Source organism: Cynocephalus volans, chromosome 16 (genome assembly GCF_027409185.1).
Source record: "Cynocephalus volans isolate mCynVol1 chromosome 16, mCynVol1.pri, whole genome shotgun sequence".
NCBI classification, from domain to species: Eukaryota; Metazoa; Chordata; class Mammalia; order Dermoptera; family Cynocephalidae; genus Cynocephalus; species Cynocephalus volans.
Window position 1 is genome coordinate 56,466,070 of NC_084475.1, and position 25,927 is coordinate 56,491,996.

Here is a 25,927-nt window from a genome sequence, read left to right on the forward strand (position 1 = left end):
TCTCTAAAAGAAAAGCTTCCCAATAACATTAGTAACCCCCCACACAAAGATATTGGAGTGTTTTCTAGATAAGTTTCAAAGGGACTTTAATTTTAAATTTCCTTGTTGTAAAAACTAAAGTAGTCCACACAAGATATTCCAATGGCTAAACAGCTTAAAAGAAAACACATACAAAAAAACCTATTTCTCATTGATGGATTATAATCAGGGTGTCTCCTTTAAGCTCTCTAAACAGAGAGGACCCGGGGGCAGCTGGGGCTACCTGGCACTGAGTATGGGGTGGGAAGACCTAATCCATGTGCTGATTGGGTGCCAACAGCTCCAAGGCTTCTGGAAGGAGGATATCGCTGAAGATAGAAGTTTTAGACACAAATGGCTGTTCACTTACTCCCCTCTGATCATTTATAGCCCATACTATCTTCCTTCAAACTCTCACAAATGCATTTCCTTCCCTTGGTCACATAGAAGATTCTTGGACTGAGTTCCTGAACCCTACGTGTTCTGTGCAGGAACTAAGGCAAAGCGCTCTCTGGCCTGAGCAGGAATCCAGGTGGGTGGACCTGGTAAAAGGTCACTCTGTGGCAAGGGGGCAGAGCAAATCTCCTGACTGGCAAAGGAGGAAATAATTGTTCCCCAAAGTACAATCATTTGTAGAGCTCCTTCCGAGTTTTCTCTGTGGGCACTACCAACTAAACAATAAGAGCAACAATATTTTTTAAAAATCAACTCAGAGTACAAATTGTGAACCCAGACTGTCTGGATGTGAATTCTGGCTCTGTCACTTACTAACCAGGGGGACTTGGGCAGCTTATTTAACCTCTGTGCCTCAGTTTCCACATCTATTAGGTGGAGAGAATGATAGTACCTACTTCGCAGGATTGTTGTGAAGATTAAATAGGCAAGTATCTGGGAACAAATTAAAATAGGTCTGTCACATAATAAATTCTGCAGAAATGTTAATTATGCCATTACAATTTAAGTAAGTATATTTTCAAAGGAAATTTTACAACATTCCATATATTTAAAAACACAGTTTCACATTCCTTCAAATAGAGGACACACAAAGTAAAATGTGAAAACAAATCAATAAAATTGAATTCTAGCCAGATCCTCTGAGCTCTGAGCCAAAGTTCAGAGGGTTAAAAAGGAGGGTGGTGACATCTGCATCCAGCCCAGAAACGATGGAGCCACCGCTGGAAGCCCCCTGGTCTCCCCTGCAGGAACGAGGGGGTGCTGTGGGCCCCGACCAACCCCCCTCCCTTTCTACTCCTCCCACCCAATTTCCCTTCCTCTTCCCTGCTTCTCTTCCCCCCTCAACTGCTCTGCAACATCTTAGAATGTAAAAAAATAATAATATTAATAAATAAATTTATTTTTTAAAAAAAGGAGGGTGGGCAACAGTAGGAGAGCTGGTAAAGACACATAAAGAGGCTTCTCCTTGACTCATCTGAATGACTGGAAGAGATCTGAAAAGGCAATATCTTTCTCTTCACAGAATTTAATACTATTAAATGCCACACTCATTACACCCTACCTGCCCCCACTGAATCACTTCACATATTGTATGTGTCAACCTAGGTTATACTATGTGACACCCACCCTCCGTGGCTTACAAAAGGAGGATTTTTCCCTCACTGTGCTCCATTTTTGTGGCAGGGCTCCACTCTGTGTCTCTTCACTCTGGGGCCCAGGCTAGGGAAACAGCTACTGTTATGGACACTACTTATTGTCTTAGCAAATGGAAGAGAGCTCTGGAGGTTCTGGAACCAGCAGCTCAAAGCTCTTCTTACAACTCAATGGCTAGATCCAATCACATGGCCCCACTCTGCTATGAAAGTACCAGAAGTGCACTCCTGCCATATGACTGGAAGGCAGAGAGTGGGAAATCTTTGGTGAACAGCATGCATGACTTCCTGCCATACCACCAGTGAGAAAGCCCAGGCTGGAAAAATCCAGGAGGCTTTATGCCCAAAGACACACATGATTGGGGAACAAAACTTTGAACGTTAGAGAGAGGCCCAGCCTTTGAGAGGTGTCTACCAGGGGAGGCTTCTCCTCCAGTTGATGATGTCAGTCATCTTGTGGATAGACTCTGAAATGTTCTTGCCTATTAGGGTGACATGGGCTTTTGAATAACTACCAGGCTTTTCTCCTGCCCGTTCACTGTCTTCTTGAATATGTGCATTCAGATTTCTCCATAAGCACCAGTTCCTATGACCCACTACAAAGAGAAAAATCAATGAAATGAAAGCATTCCAGCTTCTCTGCAATCTACCAACTGATTATTCTTTTTCTCTGATTGTGCTGTATCAACAGTGACATTATTGTCACTCTCCCACTAATTTAATCATTATTCACAAACACTTGTTGGGATCTCCTATAGTACAGTCATTTCTCTGGATCTTAAGGATTCAGTGTAGAACAAGAGAGACATGGATCATGATTTCATGCAATTTACAATCTAGTGAGAGAGTTGCAGATGAATAAACAGATATAACATATGAGCTGGTGTCATGAAAGGATTCATATTTGCTTAAAGTTTTCAAATTAGGTTGAAATAGAGAAAAGCAGAGAAGGCATGATGAGAGTGAGAGCAAAAGAGACTGCTTTGTCTGGATTCTAGACCTTTCTCTGACCCTTCTCCCTGTGTGACTTTGGGTTAGTCACTTAACCTCTCTGAGTCTCTATTTCCTCATCATAAAGGTAAGGAGGATTGGACTAGGTGAACACTCAGCTTCTTTACATCTCCAACATGCCATGAATTTAATTTAGAGAAATACATTCACAAACAATAGCCAAAGGTAGGCATTTTGGAGGGAGAAAAACAAAAACAAAAACATTCAAGGCAGGAGATTTTTAGAGCTATTATAGCTACCTTCCCTGTTTTTTCTTAAGTTCATAGAAGCTGTTGATTTGTGGCTTTCTAGTGTTGTCAGCCTTGTTTCCCTGCCTATGGAAACCTATGTTAAATAAATAGGGATTGGGCAATTGTATGAGTGTTGTATGAGAATTTCTAGCATGTGAGGGGCACTAAACTATGGAATTCACTCCCGAAGAAGATTGTTAACTTTCCTTTTCAGAGTCTTTAAGCAGAAGATTGATGTTTACCAGCATCTCATTGTTGGATGTGGTGGGGCACCTGCCTTTCTGTCTCCCCTCTTGCTGCCTAACTATGCTGCTGTCCTTTGGATGGAGTTGTTATTTTCCCTGGTTGTTCATAATGGATCCTAACAGAGGAGCAGGGAGCTGACAGAGGACCTGGGACTGGGCGGGCCCCCCACCTCCCCAGCTGAGTTCTATCTCCAGTGTCGCCACTCCTACCTCTTTTCCCAGACCAGCCTCTGTTTTCTCCTGCTGGCCCCTCTTCTCAGTTAGCCTCCTGACTCACTGGGGGTAGGGAAATGACAGTCAGATCCATCACTGGGCTTCAGGCCAACAGTGGCAATCCGCTGGGTTGATGCTGGCCCCGTGCCCAGTTTGCAGACAAAGACAGGTTGGGAACCCTCCTGCAAAGAAGGCGCCACGGTCCCCTCCTCCCAGAGTCCTGTCTCTTCTTTCTTGCGTTGTTTCTAGAACACCACCCCCATCCCAGGGAGCTGTGTGTGTGTGTATGTAGGAGAGAGAAAGAGAGATGGAGAGAGGCAAGGGGAGAGATGGGGGCTGGGAGGAAGGGAGGGAGGGAGAGAAAACCTGGACAAATCTGGTGCATGTAAGGGAACCAAGGATTTCTCATACGCTATACATGCCCCTGGAAATAAATCACATTTTTAAGGGAAAAAATAAGGTAGCTGAAAGCAGAGGAAGCCCCAGTAAATGGTAGCTCCAGATTTTAAACTTCCAAAGCATTACCATCTTTAAAAAATGCAGACAGCTACCTGGGCTTAGATTTAGCCATCTCCTTAATGTTTCCTGCATATATCAGAAAATCTTTGATTCTGAGAAATCACAAAACACTACAGAAAAAGCATTATTTTCAGAATGCTTGTGACCACAAAATGTTTTAACAGTTTACATTTTCAAGAGTAAACTGCCTGGAGTGATTTTCCCCTTTGCTTATTAATGAATTCTATTTAACCAAGTCAGAAATCTTGCTGTGGGGAAAGCGGGAATGGGGTGGTGGGGGGTGGGAAAGGGTTGTGGGTTGGTGGTTTAATTTTAATTTTTTTTGCCTGAAGGCACCATTAGAAAACTCCAGATGCAAAGCTTTCTAATAGAATTCCTCATCTGACACAGCCCTCTGGAATACATGGGCCTAACCTTTACGATCTGGCGGGCCAGGCCTCCCTTTGGAAACCTGAAGAGGGGCTGATCCGTTAATGATAACGTGCAATAACAGGGAGCCCCAGGAACAGCTGCAGGCCTGGGGCAGCAGAGAGTAAGGGCTCAGTGTGTAGGAATGGGGTGGCAACAGGGCACCTGAGCAAGAGGGACACAGGGACGAAAAGAGAGGGACTGCCTAAGAGTGGAGAACCAGGGGATGCCCCCTTGACTACATTTTCTGTTCCCATCATATCAAGACTCTGAGATTTTAAGAAAGAGAAGTGTTGGCAGGAAGGGGATCAGTTAGCCTTCTGGATTTACGGCCGAGAGGGTTCTAACCAATCACTGCAGAGTTACTTTTCTTAAAGAAACTTCTGAGTAGGCAACTGGGGGTCTTGGGCTGATAGCCTTAGACAAAGGATTTAATCTTTCCGTGTTTTAAGTACCCTTTATCAAAAGAGAATAATAATAATATTGACTTTATAGGGTTATTGCGAGGATTAAAAAAACATACAATGTACTTAAAAGAGAGCCTGGTACTTAGTAAGTGCTTAATAAATATTAGCTGTATTTTGGTCAAACCAGACTCAGGAGTGAGCTGCTCTGAGCCTCAGGCCAGAACCAGGAGGTGGCAGGCTCATGCCAGGAGCCAGAAGAGGCCTGAGGTTTACTGATGGGGCTCCGCTTAGGATGAGAATTGATCAGGGCCCAGGGGCTAATTGGACACTACAGGGAAGAGTGCCTTGGGGTCTGGACAGGCGGTTCCAGCCCCAGAGATAAGGACCTGACCAGGACATGTGGTAAGAATAAGTAGAGAGGCAGAAACACAGCCTAAAAATCAAGAAGACTCCCAAAGTAGAGACAGTTCACCCCAATTTCAGGCTGACGTGTTCCCCTTCCGCCCTAAAGGAGCCACTGACTGAGTCAACTCAGTGAGGAGGTAAGTGTGGGTGGAGGTGAGATGTGGGTGGGAGTTGGAGGGAGGAAGGGGTGGTCAAGACATGCAGGATCCAGAAGTCACTGCTCAACACCCTTCTGTGCAGAATGATCGAGGCACTTGGCTCACCAGCTGGGCCTACTCGGTGTCTAGATTTTTCTTTGATAGTGGTGACAATCAGTTTGCTCTTAAAATGACTGACCTCTAACATGTATGAGGCACTTGGTCCAAGTTGGGAGCAATCCATGATCAGACGTCTGTAAGGGGTGGACTCTATCTTAGACGTCTTTCTGTCTCCCACACACCTAACTTTAGTGCCTAGTACAGAGCACAGGCTGACTGGATTGAAAAGTTAAATTGGCCTGGATGGGATTTGGAGCCCCAGAGTGTATTCTCACTTTAGAGCTGCAGAATGAGCTGATAAACATTTAAAGGCTCTTTCGCTGACCTCTTTTTCTTACGGCTAGGTATTCTGTTATTGATGACTTTAATTTTGACTTTTTTGAAATACATTTCATAAATATACTTATGCTGAATAGGGTCCATGTCCAATTGTAACCTCTAAAAATATTAAAAATTGTGGGGGCCACAGTCTCTCCTCACTGAATTAAACAAGCACGTCACAGATCAGAAAGAGATTGCTGTCCACCTGACCCAACCTTGACAATGTGGCAATTGGAAATACATGAAAATACTGTTAGCATTCCCTGATCTCAATTCTTCAGTCACTTGAGAGCAAGAGAAACCCAGGAACTGGAGGGTGGGATAAAATGAACACAGAACGAGCACCACTAACTGCTTATGTTTTGTTCTGCTGTGCTCAAGATGAAGTTCATAATCTGGGAACATTCATTTAACCTCCTTTGCCTCATTAACTTTAAAAAGAATAATAAATCCACTCCTTTTGTACTACACAAAGGTATTGAAAGAAAAATGTGAAATATTTAGAATGGTTTGAAAGGTGTTGTGTAGAATACACAATGCCAATTACTCTTAGTGTTATCATCATTATAATAGCCACTAGTGATGTGGAAGATCGATATTAAGTTTACAAGATGAAGCCCGATTTCTACCCTAGGTAACCCTAGAACCAAAAAGATATCTTGGATAAAAAACCTGGATCCCTGACAGCTTTCCTTTAATTATCATCAATTCTTTGAGTGGGTTAAAAAAAAGAGAAAGAGAGAGAAAGGAAAAAAAAGGAGGGAAAACCAGCCTAATTGAATGTAGGATAAACTATTCATTAGCAAGCTAAATAGCTACGACATTTAATAACCTATAGTGCCTCATGGAAAACCAAGACATTGCCAAAAGTAATTGAAGTTTGTGATTCTCCAAACCGTTATTTAAAGCAGGAGTTGGCAAGGTTCAGTGGGTCTGCACCAATTCTAATTGCATTTTTAAAATTCGGGATGGAGATTGCATTTCTTTATTCATTATTTGTGCAGTGAATTCCCTTTATGGTGAACTTGCTTGTAGTGAAACCTTATGCAGTGATTTTAAAGTTCAAAGCATGTGGGATCCATCTATATCAAAACCCATGCTTTACATTCTGACCTTTTAACTGATTAATTCCCAGTTATATATAACCCCTAATTCCTTCTTTTTTTCTGCCTGACATCTAACGAGGTGGCCTGAACACAAAGAGCTTCTTGGGGAGTAAAGATGGGCTTGTCTTAGGGAGATGGCCTCCCCCAGTGACAACAGAATGGATCCTGGAGGAGAATCCCAAGTGGCCACGCTTGCCAGTGGAGTAAGCAGCACTTGCCATCCATCCCCAACTCTAGATACCGAGGGACCATGAAATACGCACGATGCACTTAGCACAGAACTTTGTGCAATACTTTTAGGAGAGGCAACCGTGACTGTGCTACTTTCAGAATTACCGAAGGACTTCCCCAACTCCCCTGTAATTTCCCGTGAATAATTATTTTAAAATAGCTACCATTTGTTGAGCACATATTAATGCAGCAGGTGCAGTGTTAAACATTTCACAGGAATTTCTTCATTTAATTCTCAGGAGAACCTTAGATATCATCATTTTCTCCACCGTAACAAGGTATAGATAGAGTTGGTTAAGGAACTTGCTCACGACCACACAGCCAGAGCTGGCCAGAGCTGAGTTTTGAACTAGGAGGCTGCTCTGGGTCCCATGTGCTTAACCACATTCTCCTCCAGTGCCATTTACGTGTACTGTGCTCCATGTGTGACATTTTCTGATGCTCTCTCCATGAAAATCCATGTATCCTGTGTCTTACCATACAGGAACTGAATCTCTGATAGTTCTAGTTTCCTACCCTAGTAAAGGGGTCATTGGTAATGGCTTCCACAAGGGGAAATTCTGAGGGTCAAAGAAGAATGAACAAAAAATGAATTTGGTAAAATTTCAAGTAATATACAACCACGTACGAGTATTAGTATGCCTGGGCTGCCATAACAAAGTACCACAAACTGGGGGGCTTAACAACAGAAATGTACCGTCTCATAGTTCTGGAGGCGGGAAGGGAGTGGAAGGAGAATCTCACCAGGAAGGAGAGTCTGTTCGATGCTGCTCCGCTAGCTGGTGGTTTGCTGGACATCTTTGGTGTTCCTCGGTTTGGCGTCACTTCCACCTCTGCCCGTGTCTTCACATGGCATTCTTCCTGTGTGTGTTTCTGTCTCTGTATCCAAATTTCCCTTTTTTATAGGACAGCAGTCAGATTAGGGTATACCCTAATGACCTAGTTTTAACTTGATTACTTCTGTAAACACCCTGTCTCCAATTAAGGTCACATTCTGGGGTACTGGGAGTTAACACTCCCACATATTTTGGGGTGGGGATGAGGGTGGGGGGAGACACTACTCGACCCATACAAACCATGTGCTGCCATTATTATTATTAACAATGGTATTAATATGTTTATAATTACAAACATATTACTTCTATCAGGTATAGTATTTGTCATCTGCCAGGGGATTGCCGTGGGCAATGGTTTAACCCAGGGTCACACTCGTGACTTGGCCAATCCCAGGAGCAGCAGCAGGCAAACCTCTCAGAGACCTTTAAATCCCACCATCCGTGACTCTTCTGCCTACATGTAACGTTGTCTCTCTCCTTCCCAGAATAAATAATGGGACAGTGGGAGGCAGACTCACAGAACTTCAGGAAAGGGAGGTCAAGGTTCATAGCTAGTTATGGCAATGCTGAGAGTAATTGTTTTGCCAGTGCCAATTTTTCATTCTCGTGTATGATGTGAATCGTCACTTCCACTCTACTCCACGGCAAGCTTCATGCTCCCTGCCTCCATCCCTCATGCTCAACTCTTCCTTCCTCTAGGAGGACTCCCAAACCAATGCCTCCCTCTACAGCTTCTCTCCTAAAACACAGTCTCATACTTTTAATGAGCTACTCAGCCTGCCCACCGAATGTCCCATAGGCATCTCAACTTTCCAACTGATGTCAGCGCTTCTCGTCCGTCCACCCTTCTCTTCTTGATGCCTGAAAAACATCCTTTAGAATTGCCATTGGAGAGTTTGCTGGTCAAAAACTGACTCAGATTTTGTGTGTCTGAAAATGTGTTGATTGAATCTTCATTTCTGAAGGATATTTTCACTTGGCGTAGAATTCCAGGCTGTCGGCTGTTTTCTCCCAGCCTGTTGGAGGTGAGGCAGCGCGCTCTTCCAGCTCTCAGTGCTGAGGAAGGTACTCAGACTGCTGTTCCTCTGAAGAGCGTGACTTTGCTGGCTGGCTCCTTGGAAGGTCATTTCTTCATTTTGGGTTTAGTTCTGTTTGTGTTATGTTTTATTTCTGGTTTTAGTTATACTATAATGTTTCTAAGTATAGATTTCTTTTTAAGTATACTGTTCAGAAATAGTTGGGCTTATTGAATTTGTGGCTTTGTACATTCCCTCTGTTCTGGAAAATCTTTGGCCATTATCTCTTCAAATCCTGTCTTTGCTTAATTCTCCTTCTCCTATCCTTCTGGAATCCCAGGGAAACTTGTTATACTTTCTTATTACATTCCATGTCTCTTTGCCTTCATTTGTATTTACTGTTGTTTTGTTGTCCTGCACTGCTTTCTGGATAATTTCTATAGATCTTTTTTACAGTTCACTACGTTTCTTTTCAGCTTGTATTAATCTACTGTTGAACCCATCCATTTCACTTTTTTTCTTTATGACATGTATTTATAGTTTGTATCAGCCTGTGAAAACTTATATGTATATCGTAAATACAGTAACATGATTTGAAAATACTTCAGAAAATTACGCATTTAAAGTCATACTTTAAAAAATTAATTTAATGAACACAGCAAAAATATCTGGGTCCACACTAGCTAGGTAAATACACTCTCTGCCTCTTAAATAAACAAATTTATTATATAATCTTTCAGACATACCCCAAAGTAGAGGAAATAGTATAAAAAAAACTTCATGTGCCCATTACTTAGCTTTAATAATTATTAACATTTTAACAACCTTATTTTTTCTTTCTTTGCCTACATACTTTAAACAAGTTTTTCTTAGAAAAATTTTGAAGCAAATCCCAGACATGATGTAATTTCATCTGAAATGACATTTCATCTGAAAATACCTTCGTACTCATCTCTAATTAATAATAATATCTATTTTTGTATGTGTAGAACCAACATACTATATCACATCTAGATAAACAAACAGGAATTTCTTGTTCCCAAACTGGCCAGACACCAAAAAATAAATAAATAAGTTATATTTAATTTTTAGAAGTTCAATTTAGTTCTTTGAAAATTTGCTGGGTCATATGTTATAGTTCACCGTTTCTTCCATGTATTTTTAAGTTTGCAATTTATTTCTTTAAAGATTTTACACATAGTATTTCATATATGTGTCTGAAAACTTCCATGATCTGATGTTCTTACAAATCTGTATCTGCTGTGTTTTTTTTTTTTTTTTTTTAATTATTGCTCATGGTGCCTTATTTCCTCATGCATTTAGTTGATTTTTATTGTGGTACGCTCAATATTATTGGAATCGTATTCACGGGACTTCTTTATGGAAAAGATGTGTTTTTCAGAGAGGATCTACATCTGTTTCTATCATGCACCTGGTGGTACAACTAGTCTGGGTTTACTCTCAATTAAATTCTTGGCCCGAGGTTTTTTAAACCACTCAGGGCATGTGAATTCAGGCTGTAAATCTGAGATGAGCTGTAGTTACAAGTTCTCAGTAGTGACCTCTTTTTCTTTTCTTACCTGCACTCAGCATCAAAATTAAAAAGTTCAAAGCTCTTTGCAATCCTCTGGTTGAGAGCGGGGGGTAAAGAGATGTGGCAAGATTATATCTAGTTCATTTTCACTCTGAAGGTATAGCTTTCTGGGATACAGGTTAGTGGATTTCCCACCTTGAGCTCTAGGATTAGTTGCCCCTTCCCTGTACCTTGGAAGTTGTGAAAACAGGAGTTTTGAGTTCATGTCTCGACAAGTGACCTCAGTTCCTGGGCTAAAAGTTCTTTCCTTTCTTGAGAGTTCATCAGTGGATTTTAAATGATGCTTTTCTTATATTTTAGATAAGATTTTTAATTGTGTATAGGAGGAAGGTTGATCCAGGGCCCTGCCCTGGAAATGAAAGTCCTCTGTTCATTCTTTAACTCATACTAATCTGGCCTTCTGGCCAGTGAAATTAGAGAAAGCTTCACCAAACATCAAAAATGTATGGGCTGGCTGATTGCTCACTCGGTTAGAGTGTTGTGCTGATAACACCAAGGTCCAGGATTCAATCCCTGTAAAGGCCAGCTGTCAAAAAAAAAAAAAAACCCAAAAATATATATAACTTGTGGTTTGAACATATATGTAATCATAAATGGGACTGAGAAAAAGTCTAATCCTGTGCAACATTATACTATTTGAAAATATGGATCACAAAAGTGAATGTCAATGAACTGAAATAAATTCTTGGAGACTGCATTTATTGGACCCAAAATTATTCTCTTACATTATAACCCAACTATGTCATATGAGTCTGTCTTATGTCCTCAACTAAACTGATTCCTCCTGCAAGATTTTTCATCTATTTATATATCTCTCAGCATTTGCCATGGTAGGCATAATAATTGGATGAATTAAGGAGCTAAATTATTGTAACAGAAAAAAATGTTTTTATTACAATCTAAATTAACTTAACTGTTTATAAATTCTAAGAGGTTGAGAAGGGATTGTCATAATTATTATCATAATTCCCCTGAGAGTGGTAGTAACATTTCTCTTGTGCTTTCTAATCCTTAAAAGATCTAGTGGGGGTGGAGAAGGTGCTGTCTCAGAAGAGATGCTTCATTACATATCTAAGGACATTAATGAGTCTTTGGATATGCAGATAGATTCCAAACCTGAGTGTGGGGATGAGGCTGGAAACAAGTGGAGTGCTCTGCTAAGACAGTGGTAGAAACTGTTAGCATCTCTGGAGAGGCAAAGAAGAAATAGAGTGGGAGCACAAAGGTGGGCAGGAGCAGAAACTGTACAGCAAGCAAGGGGGCCAAAGAACTTTTCACACCATGGCCATCTGATATCTAATATTCTACATTAAGGTTTTTATGTTTCTGCAGTGTTCCCGTCTATCTTCCTGTCCTCCAGTGTGTTAGTTTGTTTCTGTTGCTTATAACAGAATGCCTGAAGCTGGGTACTTTATAAATAAAGGAAATTTATTTCTTAAAATTTTGGAGTCTGGGAAGTCCACAGTCCAGAGAACGCATCTAGCGAAGTCCTTCTTCTTGGTGGTGACTTTCTACATAGAGGCAGGGTGTCACATGGTGAGAATGGCCTGAGCAAGAGGGAGCTAACCTTCTCACTCACTCTCCTTATAAAGCCATCAGAATCACCCCCATGCCCACTCATTAAACCATCAACCCATTACTCCATGAATGGATTAAGCCATTCATGAGGGTACAGTCCTCATGATCCAATCACCTCTCAAAGGCCCCACCTTACAAATACCGTAATTGGATTTCTTACCCTCTTAACACTGTTACAGTGGAGATCAAAAGTTCCTGGTATATGAACTTTTGGGGGACACGTTTGACCCATAGCATTCAGCAAAATCTGCTATACCTGCAGAAGTCTTATATAAGTGGGGGAAGGGGAAGGGCTGGGGTGGAGGGGTAGGTGTGCAAATCAAAGAAACAGAGTTGCTTCCAGTTTGGGTCAATGCCAGCATGGAATAAAAGAATAACATTACGATGAGCCATTAATGAAAAGGAAGTTGGTGGAATGAGTAATCAAAGATGAAGTTTACCATAAAACTTTAAGTCCCTGAGAAATTTGGTGCAATTTGAACCCAGACCTCAAAGGGCAAGATGCTTGTACATAACACTTGTGTCATTGTTAATATTTACTCTAAAGTTTAGCAGCATTGGAAAGTTGCTCCAACTTTCAGCAGGTCTAACCAAGGCCTTCTAATTCCCCAGTAAAGGATTTATTTCTCCAGTTATGCTTCAGGCAGTGGTTCTCAACCATAGATGTACATTGGGATCACTGGGCGAGCTTGAACTCACTGATGGCCCGTGCCTCACTCCAGATATTCTGATTTAATTGGCTGGAGGTGGAGTGTGGGCAGGCAGGGTTGAGAACCATGGGCATAAACGTACAATAATATTCTAAAGAGTCTGAAATATTCAAATGAAATGGTAAAAAGCAACACAGACTGTGTGAGTGGAAAGATCACAAAGGAAATTAATTTTTTGAAATGCATTGTTATATCATATAATCCCTGTTCGTGTTGGGGCTGAAAAATATAAGTAAAAAAAGACAAAAAATATTTCTTACAGCCTCTTTATAAATGAGAACAAAAAAAATCTATAACCACTCAGATAACTGTTTACATTAACACAACTCTACTATTTGAACTGCATTAACATGACTTTACTTTTCCAGGAAACTCTTGCCCGGGAAGCTGAAGTAGCAGATAATATTATTATTTCAAGAACTTCCCCCAGTCCAATTATTGTTTCTCTATTTATCACCCTGTTTTGGGATAACAGATAGTTCAAAAGATAATTTATCCTTTACTTTGAAACCTACTTCGTGTTCTTCCATCTTTAACTATAATGCAACAAACTTTGCTCAGCTCTAATTAAGTGCCCCCCACACTGAATTGAAAGACCCACCTTAAATCAGACTCCCTCCCACCCCCCAAAAAGACCTCATAAATATCCTAACTTTGTCCTCCCCACTCCTGAATGATACTGAATGATACTAAAACTCTGTCAAGACTATGATCTCCTTTCTTTTGATAAGTGGCAAACTGGGCTTTGTTTTATCAACTGGCCATAAAGTATTTATCTACTGCTTGTTCAGAGATGCTCGTACATTTCAGCTGGGAAATGTTCAAATGTCTTCTTTTAAAGCATCAAATAGAATGATATTTTCAAAATACTAAAAGACAAAGATTGCCAGCCAAGAATACTCTACCCTGCAAGGCTATCCTTCCGAAATGAGGGGCAAATAGTATATTTCTCAGACAAACAAAAACTGCGGGAGTTCACTACCACACGACCACCCTTACAAGAAATCCTCAAGGGAGTACTGGGTTTGGTTCCTGAAAAATAACTACCACTGCCATAAAAACCTAAGAAAAATCTAAACCCGCTAGTACAATAAAAATGGCATTCATGAAGAGAAAACAAGCTAACAAAAACACTCTCTACAACCCAAGGAACCAACAAACAAAGAATCCAAACAGTAAATCAGAAAGCAAGGAACAAAAGACACCTAAGACAACCAAACAACCAATAAAATGCTAGGAATAAATCAACACCTTTCAATAACAACTCTTAATGTTAAAGGCTTAAATTCCCCAATTAAAAGACACAGACTGGCTGACTGGATCAAAAAGCAGGACCCAACTATATGCTGCCTACAAGAGACCCACCTCACCCATAAAGATTCACACAGACTAAGAGTGAAAGGATGGAAAAAGATTTACCATGCAAACAGAAAAGAAAAACGAGCTGGAGTGGCTATTCTTATATCTGACAAAATAGACTTTAAACTAAAAACCATAAAAAGAGACAATGAGGGACACTACTTAATGATAAAAGGACTGATCCATCAAGAAGACATAACAATCATAAATATGTACGCACCCAATGTTGGAGCAGCCAGATTTATAAAACAAACTCTATTAGACCTAAAGAAGGAAATAGACACTAATACCATAATAGCAGGGGACCTGAACACTCCACTGTCAATATTAGACAGATCATCTAGGCAAAGAATCAGTAGAGAAACACAAGATCTAAACAAGAGTCTAGACCAATTGGAATTGGCAGATATCTACAGAACATTCCACCCAACAACCTCAGAATATTCATTCTTCTCAACAGCACATGGATCATTCTCCAGGATAGATCACATATTAGGTCACAAATCAAGTCTCGATAAATTCAAAAAAATTGCAATTATCCCATGTATCTTCTCAGACCACAATGGATTAAAACTAGAAATTAATAACAAACAAAACTCTGGAAACTATACGAACACATGGAAATTAAACAGCATTCTACTTAATGACATATGGGTCCAAGAAGAAATCAAGCAGGAAATCAAAAAGTTTATGGAAACTAATGAAAACAATGATACATCATACCAAAACCTGTGGGATACTGCAAAAGCAGTATTGAGGGGAAAATTTATTGCATTAAATGCTCACTTCAGAAGAATAGAAAGATGGCAAGTGAACAACCTAACACTTCACCTTAAAGAACTAGAAAAACAAGAACAATCCAAACCTAAAGTTAGCAGACGGAAAGAAATCATTAAGATCAGAGCAGAACTGAATGAAATTGAAAACCAAAAAACAATTCAAAAGATCAACGAATCAAAAAGTTGGTTTTTTGAAAAGATAAATAAAATAGACAAACCATTAGCATGGCTAACAAAAAAAAGAAGAGAGAAGACTCAAATAACAAAAATTAGAAATGAAAAAGGCGATATTACAACTGATTCATCTGAAATACAAGGAATCATTCGAGACTACTATAAACAACTATACGCCAACAAATTTGAAAATCTGGAGGAAATGGATAAATTTCTGGACACACACAAGCTCCCAAAACTGAACCGTGAAGACATAGAAAATTTGAACAGACCAATAACAATAAAGGAGATTGAAGCTGTTATCAGAAGGCTCCCAACAAAGAAAAGCCCAGGACCAGATGGATTCACAGCAGAATTTTACCAAACATTCAAACAGGAATTGACACCGATTCTTTACAAACTATTCCAAAAGATTGAAATGGACGCAAATTTCCCAAACTCATTCTATGAAGCAAACATCATCCTGATACCAAAACCAGGTAAAGATATAACCAAAAAAGAAAACTACAGGCCGATATCCTTGATGAATATAGATGCAAAAATCCTCACTAAAATACTAGCAAACAGAATACAGCAACACATACGAAAAATTATTCATCACGATCAAGTGGGATTCATCCCAGGGATGCAAGGTTGGTTCAACATACGCAAATCAATAAATGTGATACACCATATTAATAAACTCAAACACAAGGACCATATGATCATCTCTATAGATGCTGAAAAAGCATTTGATAAAGTTCAGCACTCATTCATGACAAAGACCCTCTATAAGTTAGGCATAGAGGGAAAGTATCTCAACATAATTAAAGCCATATATGCCAAACCCACTGCCAATATCATCCTGAATGGGGAAAAGCTGAAAGCTTTTCCTTTAAGAACAGGAACTAGACAAGGATGCCCACTCTCACCACTCCTATTCAACATAGTGTTGGAAGTACTAGCCAGAGCAATCAGAGAAGAGAAGGAAATAAAGGGCATCCAGATTGGAAAAGATGAAGTCAAACTGTCCCTGTTTGCAGATGACATGATCCTATATATCGAACAGCCTAAAACCTCTACAAAAAAACTGTTGGAATTGATAAATGATTTCAGCACAGTAGCAGGATACAAAATCAACACACAAAAATCAGTAGCATTTGTTTTCTCCAATAGTGAACATGCAGAAGGAGAATTCAATAAAGCCTGCCCATTTACAATAGCCACCAAAAAAATAAAATACTTAGGAATTGAGTTAACCAAGGAGGTGAAAAATCTCTATAATGAGAACTACAAACCACTGCTGAGAGAAATTAGAGAGGATACAAGAAGATGGAAAGATATTCCATGCTCTTGGATTGGAAGAATCAACATAGTGAAAATGTCCATACTACCCAAAGTGATATACAAATTCAACGCAATCCCCATCAAAATTCCAAAGACATTTTTCTCAGAAGTGGAAAAAACTATTCAGACATTTATATGGAACAATAAAAGAGCACGAATAGCCAAAGCAACGCTCAGCAAAAAAAAATAAAGCTGGAGGCATAACACTACCTGACTTTAAGCTATACTACAAAGCTATAATAACCAAAACAGTATGGTACTGGCATAAAAACAGACACACTGACCAATGGAATAGAATAGAGAATCCAGAAATCAACCCACACACTTACTGCCATCTGATCTTTGACAAAGGCACCAAGCCTATTCACTGGGGAAGGGACTGCCTCTTCAGCAAGTGGTGCTGGGATAACTGGATATCGATATGCAGGAGAATGAAACTAGATCCATACCTCTCACCGTATACTAAAATCAACTCAAAATGGATTAAGGATTTAAATATACACCCTGAGACAATAAAACTTCTTAAAGAAAACATAGGGGAAACACTTCAGGAAATGGGACTGGGCTCAGACTTCATGAATACGACCCCAAAAGCACGGGCAACCAAAGGAAAAATAAACAAATGGGATTATATCAAACTAAAAAGCTTCTGCACAGCAAAAGAAACAATGAAAAGAGTTAAAAGACAACCAACAGAGTGGGAGAAAATATTTGCAAAATATACATCTGACAAAGGATTAATATCCAGAATATATAAGGAACTCAAACAACTTTACAAGAAGAAAACAAGCAACCCAATTAAAAAATGGGCAAAAGAGCTAAGTAGGCATTTCTCTAAGGAAGATATCCAAATGGCCAACAGACATATGAAAAAATGCTCAACATCACTCAGCATCCGGGAAATGCAAATCAAAACCACATTGAGATACCATCTAACCCCAGTTAGGATGGCTAAAATCCAAAAGACTATGAACGATAAATGCTGGCGAGGCTGCGGAGAAAAAGGAACTCTCATACATTGTTGGTGGGACTGCAAAATGGTGCAGCCTCTATGGAAAATGGTATGGAGGTTCCTTAAACAATTGCAAATAGATCTACCATACGACCCAGCCATCCCACTGTTGGGAATATACCCAGAGGAATGGAAATCATCAAGTCGAAGGTATACCTGTTCCCCAATGTTCATCGCAGCACTCTTTACAATAGCCAAGAGTTGGAACCAGCCCAAATGCCCATCATCAGATGAGTGGATACGGAAAATGTGGTACATCTACACAATGGAATACTACTCAGCTATAAAAACGAATGAAATACTGCCATTTGCAACAACATGGATGGACCTTGAGAGAATTATATTAAGTGAAACAAGTCAGGCACAGAAAGAGAAATACCACATGTTCTCACTTATTGGAGGGAGCTAAAAATTAATATATAAATTCACACACACACACACACACACACACATACACGCACAAACCGGGGGGGGGGGGAGATATAACGACCACAATTATTTGAAGTTGATACAACAAGCAAACAGAAAGGACATTGTTGGGGGGAGTGGGGAAGGAGAAGGGAGGGAGGTTTTGGTGATGGGGAGCAATAATCAGCTACAATGTATATCGACAAAATAAAATTTAAAAAAATAAATAAATAAAGCATCAAATAAAGTGTCTACACTTTACCCAGGGCTATCTATGTGATTTACAGACATTGTCTGTGATCCTTCAAATACATTTGCAAGGTTGATATCACTAATCTATTTTTACAGGTGAGGTAATGGGACTCAGAGAAGTTTGGAACTTTACTGGGGGGGGGGTCACACAGCTGTATTTAGAACAGGGGTTTTAGTCCAGGTGTTTTTGATTCTCAAGCCTGCGTTAGCTCCATGCACCGCACTGCCTCGGTGAAACCTGAATCCAGATCTGCTCTAGCTGGAGTCAACATTTGAGGTGTTACCAGCTACCCTCCCAATGGGACACCACATTGTAGCCAGATAATTGAGGTAAAATAGTTGCTTTATCATTTTTTTCAATTACATTTATATGTTTTAAATCTTTAGCTGGATAGTGGGTAACTTTCACCGATTATTCTTTATTATATTTTTATATATCTTACATATTTTATAATATATTTTTCTTTAAAAATTTTGTTCTGAACCATTTTTAAGATATACGAAAATAGTCAGAATAGTATACTGAATCTTAATGTGCTCATTACCCAGCTTCACCTCTGATCAACTCTTGGCCAATTATTCATAAATACCTTAGTATGTATCTCTGAAAGATAAGGACTTTTAAAGTATGTATCTGCAAAAGGTGAGCACTTTTGAAAAACGAAACCACAATACCATTTCAGACTTAAAATAAGTTGACAATAGTTTATTAGTATCATCAAATACAGAAACAGTGTCCAAATATCCATTTGTCACACAATAATCATATTTTAGAATTTGTATAATTTGATTAACTTCCAGTAATTCAAGATTGCTTTAATCCTCCATTTAAACTAGAGTATGAAAATTCATCTGAACGGCTATATATCTGTTGTAAAGCAGCTTCCATTACCGACCCTCACTCCCACCATGGTCTCAGTTTTGAATGTTTTGATTTGAATTTTCAAGAAAATGCTTATTTTCATGAAGCCCAATTTCGTTCAAGCATGACCTTATTTCTTTCAAGTTCTGAACCTATTCCTGTTTTAATTTGCATGTCTGGACCAGATAATATCTTTATGCTACGCAAAGCCCCTTGGGGGGTGGGGGAGAATGCAGATAAGAGGCATTATCAATACAAATTAATCCGGAATGTCTGCTCTTATTTTTCATGTTTAAGTCAATAAGTACTTTGACATATAGATCTGACTTTTTTCCAGCAGCAATTTACATTCTTGTTCTTATAAAGCACCTCTTTCTTATTCCTTCATGGTTATCAGTGTTTCTAATGAGCAATAAAGGAGCTGTCAACAGTGATGTGAACCAAGAGGTAAAACACTGAGGGATTGTAGTTAGAGGTACGAGCTACTGAAATTCCTCAAGCAGTTTTAATCAAAGCCCACCTTTACTGGTTCATTAATGTATCCATGGTATTTTTTACATTAAAAAAAATAAAAGAAGAAAGAAGAAAAGAGGGAAGGTAGAAATGAGGGAGGGATAAAAAGATGGAGGGAAGGAAAGAGAGAGGGAAGGGGGAATGAAGGAAGGAAGGAACTAGCAGGTGCCTTTCATGTTAGATAATGATAAATTAATCTTGTCTTTCTTCAGGGTGGTACAGTCAGGAGCCTTACAGGTCACCTGTTAGAATGTAAATGGGAAATCTCAATCCTGGAATTTATGGATCTGCCCTATTCCCTAGAAGACGTGTCTATTCCTGATGAGGAGTCCCAACTTGGTAGTAGCTCTGTAAGCTTAACAATTATCTGCCAAAACATTAGGCAGATGGTTATCAAATGATTTTCACATTCCCTATATGAAGATCACTGTGCCCTGCTGATGACAGCATTACATAGGGACAAGATTACACAGCAAATTAACTGGAAGGAAGAGGAAAAGGGGTAGAATCCTATTAGTTTGGACCACACATGTGGTTAAATAAAAGCAGGAACATCGTAGCATTGGGTTTTATTTAGATCAATATGTGCTTTCTGAAAGGGATTGAATGTATTTGTGATATGATTGCTTTGTAGCATGGCACCTGTTAGGAAACTTTGTGGGTACACAGGCTCACCACAGCAAGGCATTCATTTTAGAAGTCCTATTAAGGTGGGTTCCTGCTCTGATATCAGAATTTTGTTCAAGGTATTTTTTTGCCTGTAAAAGATATTTGGTCTTCTCTGGCTATCCCTGTTCAGAGACAGGATCTCTGAAACTACTACTGGAGAAGGATTAAAAACAGACACCATCCAATGTGTGTATTGTATAACAAACACTTGGCAGATTTCTCATTCTGTACTTAACTCTGACATGAAGCTAGTCTGTAATGTTTAAAGATCAAATGAGATTTTTGCCAACCCACTACTAGATAGGGAGGATTTATCTACAACCACACTATGATGTTCCCTTAATACCTTTCAAAAATACAAGTGCTTACATCCTAATAGGTTTTTAGCTTAAGATCTAATCATCCACTCTTGAATTAAGATGGTTGAATGAAGCCAACTCATTTGGAACTAAGCACTTTAATGTCAACAGAGACATATGGTATGGAGACGGAATTACAAAGGCTCTCTTCTGAGGCATCTATTAAGAAAGCAACACTAAGACCACAACATCATTATTAGTTTACTAATGTATTTCTCAGTAAATAATTGGGAGTAATATCATCTTATAAAAGTGGAGATGGTCTAATAATTACCTGTTAGGGATAAGATATATTCCCATTTGAAATGATAAAACCATTTGGTTGTTCTATAATTACTATTCACTTCTTCAGAGAATAGCACTAAATTTTTAGACCAAAGAAAATACAACATATATTATACCTATTGTGCAAATATGCAGGTAGTATAAACATCAAGATTTCTATGTTACCATTTTTGGAAAGGTACCTCCCAGTCCAAATACAAGTTGCTATTTAATGCCCCTCAAAACCAATGAAATTGTCAACACAATAATGCAATTACAAAGTTATCTCTGCCTTGTCATATGGAAAAACATATTAGTAAGGAATTATGAAACACTGAGCCTTTGAGAAGATTATTTTGTTGAATTAGATACAGACGATCTTCAAAATAAAATGACACTAATTCTGATCATTTTGTTCAAATTAGTATGCCCAAGAGTTTTGAATGACTTCAAGTTATTCAAAGCATCTGACCAGGAGGTAACCCTCTGTTTTGCCTACTTGATTTCTATTAACTCTCAAATATCTCTTGGTGGTGGGAAGAGGGTCCTTTAAGCCACCTAAACTATGCTGGCTTAACAATTTTATGTTTTTTTAACATCCTCTCTTTCTTTTGGAGCATCTGTCACAATTGTGTTACTATGTGGTTAATGTCTGTATTTTCTGCTAGTTTTAAGATCTGCGAAGACTATCATTATCATCAATTTATTGCTGTGGTAGATTGTACTATTTGTTAAAAGTATTCTGTGCCCTTCATTAAAGGGCCCCTCCCCACTAGATCATTATATTTCTAGTCCCATTGATATCAAGGTTAGTCATGTGTCTCACGTTGGCCAAACTATGAGTTGAATTGACACGTGCATCTTCGGAGCAGCAGCTTTAAGAGATTTACGTGGTTTCTCCATTGCTTGTTCCCTATGCCAGGAGACCAGCATTTTCCAGATAGGGCTGCTCCTTTAACCTGAAATAAAATGAGTCCTGAAAGGAAAATTTGGAGCAGAGTCAAAGCTTAGTGGGAACGGACATGTAATATGAGCAAATAAATAAATAAATCAACTTTTGTGGTTTTAAACCCTATGATTGGGGGTTATTTGTTTCTGCTGCTTAACTTAACTTAATTTGACTGATACAGATGTCTGGTGACTATCAGAGTAGTCATCGGACACATGGCAGGCCTGCAATACATATTTGGTGATAAATTGAATGAATGAATAGAGGTATATGATGTAGATGCACAATAATGTATTTGCAGGTCCAAAATAATAAAAGTCTGAGTATGCATTATTATTTCAACCACAGAGATTTGGGGGTTAATGTAATATAATTAAATGTTTAATTGTCTGCTTTTGAAACATAAGCCACTCAGGTTAAATATGTGTAATGTAACAAAAGTCATGCATAACTTAGTATTAACTAGTGAGGTAAAGCAGTGATTTCATGGAAGGGAGAGAAAAGAAGAGTCACAGTAGCCAGGTGAGATTTCATTTGAGGATGTGAACTAGATGAACAAGTGGATTTATCCAGGCTTTTAGTTACTGGAGAGGTGAACAGAGGACATGAAAGATTCCCGAAGGCAGAAAGATGAAAACAAAGAAAAGATGTGGATTAGGGAAACTCAGGGACATGATTTAATGAAGATGATGCTTGAGGCAGATTAGTCAGATGGAAGAGTGCAGAACAAAGAGATTAGAGAAATGAACGGCTGGAAACAGAACACGTACCATCATAAAAAGGGCAATTCACTCTCAGTTAATCTATAAATTCAGAGTGATCTTAAGAAAAATGCAAACAAGATTTTCATTAGTTTTTTAGAGTTTAGGCTAGAAAATTCTAAATTCACATAAAAAAATAAGAAAAGAGAGGAACATTCTGAAAAAGAATAATAAGGAGATATTAAAACGTAGAAAATCTAAATTAGCACAGCAATTTGAATGGGCAGACAGATCAATGAAGGAGTTTTGAAAATCAGAAATATATACAGTTCATTTAAAAAATTAGTATCAAAAGGGGGCATTAATAATCAGAGGGAAAAGATGAATTACTCAGTTGGGTTGGCATCTGCAAAAGCGTTAGGTTGGACTTGACCTCATATCTTGCACTAGAATAAATTCCAAGTGGATCAAAGCATTGAATGTACTAGATTGAACCATATGATCATTTCTGTAAGTCAAAAATTGTCAAATATTGGTGATTTCATATGTTTCACCCGAGAAAATTTCAAGTGATGGAAAAACTTAAAGAAACCACAGATTTTTTTGTAATCTTGAGATGAGAAAGGCTTTTTAAACTATCACACATAATTCAAAGGCCTGTAAAATAAAAGACGGTTAAATTCAACTACTTAAAAGTAAACTTTTTCTGAAAAGCAAAGATCACCATAAAAAAATTCAAAAGACAAACATCAAATGTGGAAAAATGTTTTCAGTTCATATCATAGACATATACTAATTTCTGTAATACCTAACGAACTTCTATAAATTAATCCACAAAAGACCAATAACCCACTAGGAAAATGAAACTAAGAAATGAACAGATAGTTCAAAGGATGGGAAAATCAATTGGCTGTTATTTGTATAAAAAGAATGCTCAACCTCACTCATAAAATGCAAATTCAAATTAAAGTAAGATAACATTGTTTCACCTATCAGATTGCAGAGATCCCAGAGTCTGATAACACGTTGTGTTGGCAAACTCAAGCATTTCTTGTAGGAGTGTAAATTGGTACAACTTCAATGGAGCACAATCTGGCAATATCAGCCAAAATTATTGAGAAACATATTCTGACCCAGCCATCCCATTTTGCGTAACTTATCCTACAGATACTCTTGCACATGTGTGAAGTGACAACGGCAACATTATTAATTGCAGAATTGTTTGCAAAATTAAATGACTGGAAGCAACGTGAATTCCCATTATTGGAGGCTGGCTAAATAAATTATGGCCCAGTTCTATAACTGAACACTATACAGCCATATCAATGAATGAGAAAATTCTAAATACTGACATAAAAAGATGCCCAAATAAAATTGTCACGGGAGGGAAAAAAGGCAAAGGATGATGTGTATTTGATGCTACCATTGACTTTAAAAATGCTAATAAAGAATAAATAAATATATATGTTTTATAAGTGTAAGTATAAAATTTCTGTGGAAGAACATGCAAGGAACTAATAACATTGTTGTGGGAAGACAGACTGCCGAGCCAGGGAATAGGGTGGAAGTTACACTTTTCACTGTACATCCTTTGTACTTTTTGAATTTTGAATCATTTTTATATATTACCTATTCACAAAATTAAATAAAAATGCTAGTTCAGTTAAAACTAATTGGTGTCAACACCCTTTGAAATAGAGCTATTTCTACTGCAGATAGTTATATCTGACTTGGAAAAAGAAAACACACACACACACACTCACACACATACAATCCTGAAGCCAATATAATGAATGACCATAATATTTTATATATGGACTTCCAAGTAATTAGAATAATTGAGTTTTAAAGAAATTAGTATGCACACAATCCATTTCCTACGTTGCAGTTAGAGTGAACTTCCTGAAACACAAATTTGATGATGTCACTCCCCTGCCTTAAATTTTTCCATGGCGCCCCATGGCTCTAAGCATAATGAAATTCACATTCCTTAGTGTAACATATATGGCCTCCCGTTGACCTGGCCTCTGCTTGTTATTCCAGCTTCATTTCTCACTCCTTTCCCTATCTTGTGCCGTTTATTCTGAATTTGTTATTGTCTTTAGGAGCTGAGTTCCACACTAGACCTTTACAGGTATCTGTTCCTCTGCCACTTCTCTTTTTGCTCAGAGCAGCCCACTCTCATCTCCCCTCCTCCCTGCACTCTCTTATCTTTTGGCAATTAGATATCATGTCTCCCTGATCCCCTAGGCTGGAAAAGCCCAATCTTCTCCATGGTCCCCTAACACTTTGCACTGTTCTCTAGGATTGCTGTTACCCCACTATTTGGTAATTGATACTTCATTTTCTCCCTGAGTAGATTGTGAGTTCCTTGAGGGAACTGTGTGCTTGGCACAGCAATCAGCAGAGTTGATTGAATGTTTATTGAATGAGAACAGGAATGAATCAATCTGTTAAAGAAATACAACTATGAGGTGGCAATGGGAAAGGAGGGACACAGGTGATAGGAAGAAGGAATCCAAAGGAAAACAAAGATGACTTGGTGACAGATATGCCGTAGCCAACTAGTCGACTTTCTAAAATTCAGCCCAGAATTGGTCATCTCTGCCAAGCCTAATCTCCCAGATCAGCCTCCATCAGCAGCAGGCAGTGTCCTCCTGGCTCTACAGTCTTTCTTCCACTGTGAAACTACTTGTACAAATGTGTTGCTTCCCCTCCACATTTCGTCAATCAGCTCACCTATTCTGCATATAGAACTAAAACAGCATGCAGGAAACCAAATGCCGTGCTCTCTAATTAATCCAGTTTCTGCACCTCATTCCCTGTGAGTCGTGGAAACTTTGGCTGTGGCACTTATGCTGTTAGGTCATAAGTGTGTGCTTTGGAACCACTGGAATAGTCATTACCAAATGGTTCAGAGATGTACGAAAAGCATTGAAGTATCTTCCAAAAGAGTCCAATGAGCAATAAGGGGTAGCAAAAGGAAGGGGAGAACTGGATTCAAATAAGTCACATGTGCACATATTACTGATGCTTTCTCCTGGGGCATCTCAGATATTACCCCTGAAGAACACTATAGGCAGAAACTCCAAGAAACCTGGGAGGAGTGCTCCAATACTTTTTCTTATAGAAATGCGAATTTTGCATTCCAGTTCATAAGGTATCCCTGGTTATCTTAATATAGATGTTTTAAATTATTTGCAAGTTAAATTAGTCAAAAATCTGCCTGTTTGCAATCAATACTTTAGTTTGATGCACAAAACATATCCTTTGGTCTCTGCTGACCAGCCAGGTGTTCCATGTAGCACATCACTGAATTCTTCCAGAGTGTGAGTAACCAGTAAGAAAAGCACAGGCCCATTGGATTCTTATCTTTTAGGGTTCTTAGTTAAAGAGACTCTCAAGGGAGAATTTTCAGTCCCTGAAAGTGAGACTTTCCTGACCACCAGGACTGTAGGGCCTCTAGGCTTATATAATAAGGCAATGTTCCCAGATATTAGAAAGTTCTGGGGATTCCAGCACAAGGCCCTAGCAATCAGTTTACTGTGTTAATTATGCTTTTAGTGATAATCATGTTTAAAAGTCATG